Source organism: Crocodylus siamensis, chromosome 1 (assembly GCF_052110815.1).
Source record: "Crocodylus siamensis isolate JL-2025a chromosome 1, ASM5211081v1, whole genome shotgun sequence".
Classification (NCBI taxonomy): domain Eukaryota; kingdom Metazoa; phylum Chordata; order Crocodylia; family Crocodylidae; genus Crocodylus; species Crocodylus siamensis.
Window position 1 is genome coordinate 202840797 of NC_143395.1, and position 7129 is coordinate 202847925.

Consider the following 7129-nt stretch of genomic DNA (forward strand, 5'->3'; position numbering starts at 1 on the left):
TGGATAGTGGAAGGTGCTGGGAGCAGGGGCTATGCCCTCTGGCTGCTTGCCTAGCCAGGGCGGGGCGGTGCCGTTGCGCTGCCTCCAGGCAAGTGGCGCACAGCAGTGGGAGCCACCCCAGCCTGCCTGTGCTTCCCAGAAGAGCAGCAGATTTGTCCCGTGCCCCGCAACCCACCCTGGGTGGGCAAGTGGTGGGAGGGGGGAGGGCATGGGGGGGCATGTGCCCCCAGATTGGTGCAGGGTGAGTGGGGCCAGGGCTGCACCAGGCTGCTCTCTGGGTGGGCAGCAGGGGCTATTGGGGCTACAGTGAATTTTAGGGTGGCTGCAACTCTGCCATCCACCCTGCCCTGCCCTAATCCAGGGCACCTACCCCCTCATACCCTCCTGCCACTCGCCAAGCTGGGGTGGGGTGGGCGGGCATGGGACAAAGCTGCTGCTCATCCAGGAGATGCAGGGAGGCTGGGGTGGCTCCTGCTGCTGTGTTTTGCTTGTCCAGAGGCAGTGCAGCAGCTCCACCCTGGGCTCCCTGCTGGGCAAATGGCAGGAGGGCATAGCGCCCACTCCCAGCGCCTTCCACTGTCCACCCAGAACACAGCCCAGTGCAGCCCTGCCTGCCCCACACAGATCTTGGGGCACACATACACCCCCTGCCCTCCTGGACCGGTGGCAGGAGCAGCAGTGAGAACCACTGAACGAGCCACTCCTGGGCCAGTAGTGCAGAGTGGCGGGAGCCACCCCACCTCCTCCCTGTGCCCGCCCCCACACCCTGGCTGGGCAACTTTTGCCCAAGCCACTGTCTCAGCCCGAGCCCCAATCCCTCCCTCACTGCAGAGGCTTTGCTCTCCCCTCCACGCCTCTTTCTTCCCCCCTTCCCCACCACCACAACAGACTTACCAGCTGGAGGCAGCTGTTTTGAGCATCATAAAGGAACCAAACCCTGTTTTATAACATTGTTCCTATGGGAAAATTGGTTCTGAGTTATGATGTTTCACTTAAGACACAGTTTTCAGGAACCAATTGCATCATAAGCCTGAGGACTGCCTGTATTCTTCCATTGTACTTTGAGGAGATATTCTATTTGATCTTATTACCTGATACTTAGTTGTATCAATAATGGGTATATTACTCTCTTGATTACTATTTATTTGCTCCATGGAAGAAGTAAACTGATTGGAAAAATATTCTACCCAGTTCTCTGCAGTAATATTATTTACAATGATCCTCAAGAATAAGAAATTGGAGACATGCCTGGCTGAATTTTTTACTCTCCTAACTCTAGACAACAAAGTTGGAGTAAAACATAATTACATCCTTCTCCACCTGTGCCTGGGAGAGAAGAGCGAGGGTGAAAGCTATTACCATGGCACACCAGTGGCAACGCAGGAAATTTTACACAACGGTGTTGCCATACTAATTTCTGGCTTTCCCAACTTTATTCCCTGCTCTTTTTTGTCCCAGATAAAGTCTTCTGTGTGTTAAACCCTCACTTGCACTGGGGCAAGTATTGTGTCTTAGGGCGGTGAAAGAAAAGGGGTGCAGACCCCTTCTCCAGGGCTGGAATCACAGTGGGGAAACCCCACAGTCCCAGGTGAACACCTCCAAAAGCCCCATAATGGGGAAATACTTACCCACAGCTGGCGCAGCAACTGGGAGCTGGCCACAGCTGAGCAAACCGCCTGTGCTGCTTGTCTGTGCAGCTGGAGCTGGCACGAGGCGGTGACATCATCAAAATGCACCCCCAGCTCCAATAAAAGCTGGACGCAGAGAGAATGCCACAAAGCAACAGTGGGGAGGCGGCTGCAACTGGAGTCATCTCCATGGTGGGACCCAGGATGAAGTCCCAAAGAGGGGTCTGCCCCACAGCAAAGCGGTGCTCAGGTCAGCACCAGAACTGGGAACGATGCTGAAGGATGGACTGCAGCATCACACTTGGGGCACATGAGTAGGGAGATGGATCAATACCTCCCTGACACTTTGATTTCTTTCTTTCTTCTACATTTTCATTGCCCCTGAGGCCAGAGAATGGCCGCACACTTCACTCCTGGGGCCAAGGGACCAGGGCCCTCAGGGACTCCAGACAAATACTCTGAAACCTGATTAGGTGCCCTCACGGTGCCAAGTCAAGGACGTGACTGACAGGCATAACACAGGCCCTTGTTGACAGACCCAGAAACAAGGGAACCTCATCCAGTAAGCAGCTTGCAAATCAGGCACCATGCTCAGGCCATCACACTCTGGGCCCAGATCGGGGTCTTGCCACTAGGCCCAGTACCTGAAGTGTTCAGGCTGACTAACACCTGGCCATATCCAGCTGGTTGGTGCATGGAAGGGGTATAGGGGAGGTGGGGTCCCAGGAACATCCATTGATGATACCTCTGAGCAAGTCCCAGCTTTGAGGGAACCTCCCACTCTTGAACAGAACATCTAAATGTGGCGGGCAAGTAGGGGTTTCCCTGGGCAGGTGATGTATGATCAGCGAGAGTGCCTGAGGGAGAACAGAGATGGGATAAGCCATTCAGGAACAACTACTTGAAGCCAGATGGTACATATTGTTTTTCAAGGACCTCTAGGTTAGGTAACCTAGTTTCTTAGATAGGGACTCGACCAGGTAGCAGTGAAGTTTCTTCATTAAAAAAAAGCCCCTAGGTAACTGGAACTGTCTCTTTTCACTGCCAGCACCACCTGGCAGAAGAGTTACAAGCTTGAATGAAGTTCCCCTGCAGGCTAATACCAGCAGCAGGGATGGAGCTCATGTCTGAGTCCCAGACACTGGTTCTATTCACTAGGCCATGCTAATGACACTTGTAGCGTGTTTTCATCTGTTCTATAATAAATGCAATTATGGGCCATGTGGCTTGCGTTACAAGTTACCTAGGGGTCATATGTTGTACAACTAAAGGCAGCTTACACTGAAGGAGGCAGGAGAAGGACTAAGGGAAAAAAAATATTAGCAAACAAATGTTTCAGGATGCACACTTTGCTTTGTGGTTTTCTAAACTCTGAGTAAACTAAGATCCTTTTCTTCCTCTTATTACTGTAGCAGGTACAGACTCGAGCCAGGTTCCTTTTGGTCTAGGCACTGGGAAAGCATTTATGCAAAAATTATAGGCCCTTCCCTGAAGAGTTTGTGATTTTATGTTAAGAAGCAAAAGTGGGGAATGAGACTAAGAGATGGAAAATGAAACCTAGAAAATATGGCAGTCAGGAACTGGGCGTTGAAGGTGGTATTTATAAGCATTCCTTAGATGTTTCATTAACAATGTGTAGAAAAGTCTGAGGAGTTTTCTGTTGGTTACCATGGGACTGGGACTGAGGAGAGCTGGGTATTATTTCTACCTTTGCCACTACTCTATTATTTAAACTTGGACAAGTCAAATGTGATGCCCTGAGATCTTCTTAAGTGTGCCACCCTGCTACCGTGGAACTGCCCTGCTTTACCTCTGTTTCCAGCATACATGGTGTGGGTCCAGACCAGGAAGCAGCTGCAGCAGGAGGGGGTGCTCCATTACAGTCAGCTTGGCAAGAGGAGTGGCCATGAGGCTGCTGCTGTTAGCCAGTGCCTGACAGCCTAGACAGGCAATGCCACCACCATGGATATGGTAGGGTAAGTGCCACCTTTGTCCCTGTGCTCCCTGGTGGGTAAGGAGCGGGTAAGGAGTGCCCCAGCCGATTTGTGAAAATTAAATCAGAAGTCCCTGAATTGCAGGGGTGCAGGGGCACAGTCTGTGGGGAGATGGAGCAACATGGTGCCGTGGGCAGGCAGCCAGGCAGGCATGACTGACTGGGGGGCAGGGAAGAGGGAAGTGTCCTGGGTTTCCTTAGAAGTAATATGGTCACTTTATTTAAAGGGCACCATTCCTCCAGTCAACTGGAGCACATCAATGGTCCTGCACAGCTGTTTGCTAGGGCTGTATATAACCTCTAATTGGTTCACAAGCTCTCAGCTTTGCAAGGGCTACAGAGCTGACCCTCACAACCTGCCTTATTCTGAAGACACTCTGCTGCCATTTCTCAACAGCTCCATTCTCTCTCTCAGGCAAAGGAGTCTTCCATGAAGAAACATGATACATTAACTGACCATAAAAGGCAGGCAGCAGCACACGTGGAAGCACTATGACTCCAAACACCAAACTGGGTAACTGGCTCAGGAATGAACCAGAGAAAAAAGTACACCCTACAGGAGTGAGGCAAACCTTTTTTTTGGCAGGTGTGGCACAAATTAGCCCCATACCCTCCTCATGTGCCACTCCTGTCCCTTTCTCTTACCTTATCTTCTGTTCTGCTTTTTGCTCCCTGTCCTGCACTCCCTGCTCTGCTTACCACTTGCTGCCCTATTTGCAACTGTGCTGATTTCTCCTCTCCCCAGTCTGCTGTATGCCAATAAAGATGGTGCCTGTGCCACCTGTAGTATCTATGCTACAGATTAGCTACTCCTGCCCTACAGGATCAACCCTTGCTGCCATATGTAGATATGTGCTTGAAGGCCTTCCATTAGAGAACAAAACATAATTATTTTATGAGCTGCTAACATGACAGGCCAAGGAATCTGTCCTGTGATAAGTACCTTTGGCGGGCTGTGCTGTAAGAAGTTCTGCCTTGTCAAGATATCACCAAGCTCGTGGGTAACAGTGGCTAAGACTAAAAATACATTTTCCTCATGAAAGCAATTTTGCCATATTTAGGCTCCTTAATTTTAGAAATACTCATCAGCTTCTCTTCATCCTGATTACAATGTTCATCTCTAAAAGCACTGTTTCCACGGAAGTGCTGATTAATGTTAGCAGGCCAACAAGCCGAAAAACAGAAAAGAAAACGTTTTGGAGAAAGATTGTCAAAAATCATTTCGTTGCCTTTCCCAAACCCATGCCATGTGCTGAGTCCCTCAGATCTTCTACTAAAGGAAGTTATTTAGCATTTAGAAATCTGTCCTCTAATTGCTGGAAAGTTAAAAATATATATATTTATGCCCTCAGCAGCTACTCTCTGAGTCCATTTCTCCTATCATTTATACCACTTTTACAGTGATAACTTCACTGGAGTCATTCCTGATTTGCCTCAGTCTAAGTGACAAGAGAAACAGGTGTAGACTGGGTGTACACGGGTTTGTACTCCCCTCTCTAATTGAGGGAGTTATTGGCAGGGCAGTGTGCTATGGAGGGACACAGCAGCCCAGCGGCTGCCTCCGTCCTCTATAGAGTCAGACCCATGCAATCAATTACTTATATTTATAAGTTTCTTATTACAACAAAACCATTAAAGGGTAAGTAGACAGACAGACAGACAGATGCTGGAAGAGACCTTGCAGATCATTGGGTCCAGCCCCCCAACTCTAGGCAGGAAGACAATTGGAGTCAGGTCACCCCAGCGAGGTGACTGTCCAGTCTCCTCTTGAAAACATCCAGGGTAGGTGACTGCACCACCTCTGGAGGGAATTTATTCTACAGTCTGGACTCCCTGACTGTGAAGGAGTTTTTCCTGGTATTAAGCCTGAAGCGGCCTTCCAGGAGTTTGTATCCATTGGTCCTGGTCTTCTCCGGGTGTGTCCTAGGGAACAGTTGTTCACCAAGCTCCTGATGCACTCTTCTGATATAGCAGTAAGCTGCTATCATGTCCCCTCACAACCTTCTCTTCTTTAGGCTAAAAAGGCCCAGGTCCCTCAGCCTTTCTTCATGTGGCTTGCCATGCAAGTCTCTGATCATACAGGTGGCTCTTCTCTGGACCCTCTCAAGTTTTTCTACGTCCTCACTGAAGCACGGTGCCCAGAACTGGATCCACCTGTATCTGCAACCTATCTTCTGGCGTGACCACACTGCCCCGTAATTTAGTTTCGTTCACAAACTTGGCCAGCAAGCTTTTCATTGCCCCATCCAAATCAATGATAAAGAGGTTGAAAAGCACCGGTCCAAGCACAGACCCCTGAGAGACACCACTGGCCACTTCCTGCCAGGACAACACAGATCTGTTCATGAGAACTCTCTGAGTCCTACCCTGTAGCCAGTTTCCCACCCACTGAACCATCGAGCAGCTGAGCCCACTATCTTCCAGTTTTCCGACAAGAATATTGCGGGATACTAGATCAAAAGCCTTTGGAAGTTTAGGTATATAACATCTACCTTGTCTCCCATGTCCAGGTGGCAAGAGACCTGGTTGTAGAAGATGAGATTAATAAGACAAAACCCACCCACAACAAAGCCATGCTGACTGTCGTTCAGAATCTTACCTTCCACAAGCCTTCTTTAATGAGCTTTTCCAGGATTTTCCCTGGGACTGATTAGTCTATAGTTGCCCGGGTCCTCCCTTTTCCACTTCTTGAAGATGGGCACAATGTTGGCCCTCTTCTAATCCTCAGGGATCTCCCTTGTGCGCCACGAATTCTGAAAGGGCCTTGCCAGGGGTTCCGTGATGACAGCAACCTCAGCACTCTTGGATGGAGTCTATCCAGTCCTGCTGACTCACAAATGTCTAGCTTCTCTAGTTGGTATTGCTCCCGCTCAGCATCCACAGTGGGGAGGCTGTCATTCCCAGCATGCCCCCTATAAGCCTTATCTCACTTGTCTTTCCCCTTGGTCTGGTGAAATACCAAAGCAAAGTGAGCATTCAGGAGTTCAGTTTTTTCCTGAATGTCGGTTACCAGCTGTCCCGAGGTGTTATATATAGGCAGTCAATTATTATTCAAAAATTCAAATGAACAATAGAACAACCCAGAACAAAGGATAGTGATCAGGCTCTACTTGAGATGCACTTGTGGATGCACAACAAGGTCCGGTTAGCCCTGCCAACCGTGACCTTGCATTGTCGGCCCATGTCCATCTTGGAGTCAATAATGACTCCAAGATCCCTGTTTGCCTCCGTGCTCTCAAGAAGGGGGTTTCCCAGTCTATAAGTGTGCTGCTGGTTTCTACTGCCTAAGTGCAGCACCCTGCACTTGTCAGTACTGAAACGCATCCTGTTTATGTTAGCCCACTCCTGTAGCCTATCCAGATCATGCTGCAATCCTTCCCTCCCTACTAGCGTGCTCACCTCACCCCAAATTTTGGTATCATCAGCGAATTTAAACAGGTTGCTTTTCACCCCATCGTCCAAATCGCTGCTGAAGAAATTGAACAGCGCAGGCCCAAGGACCAAGCCC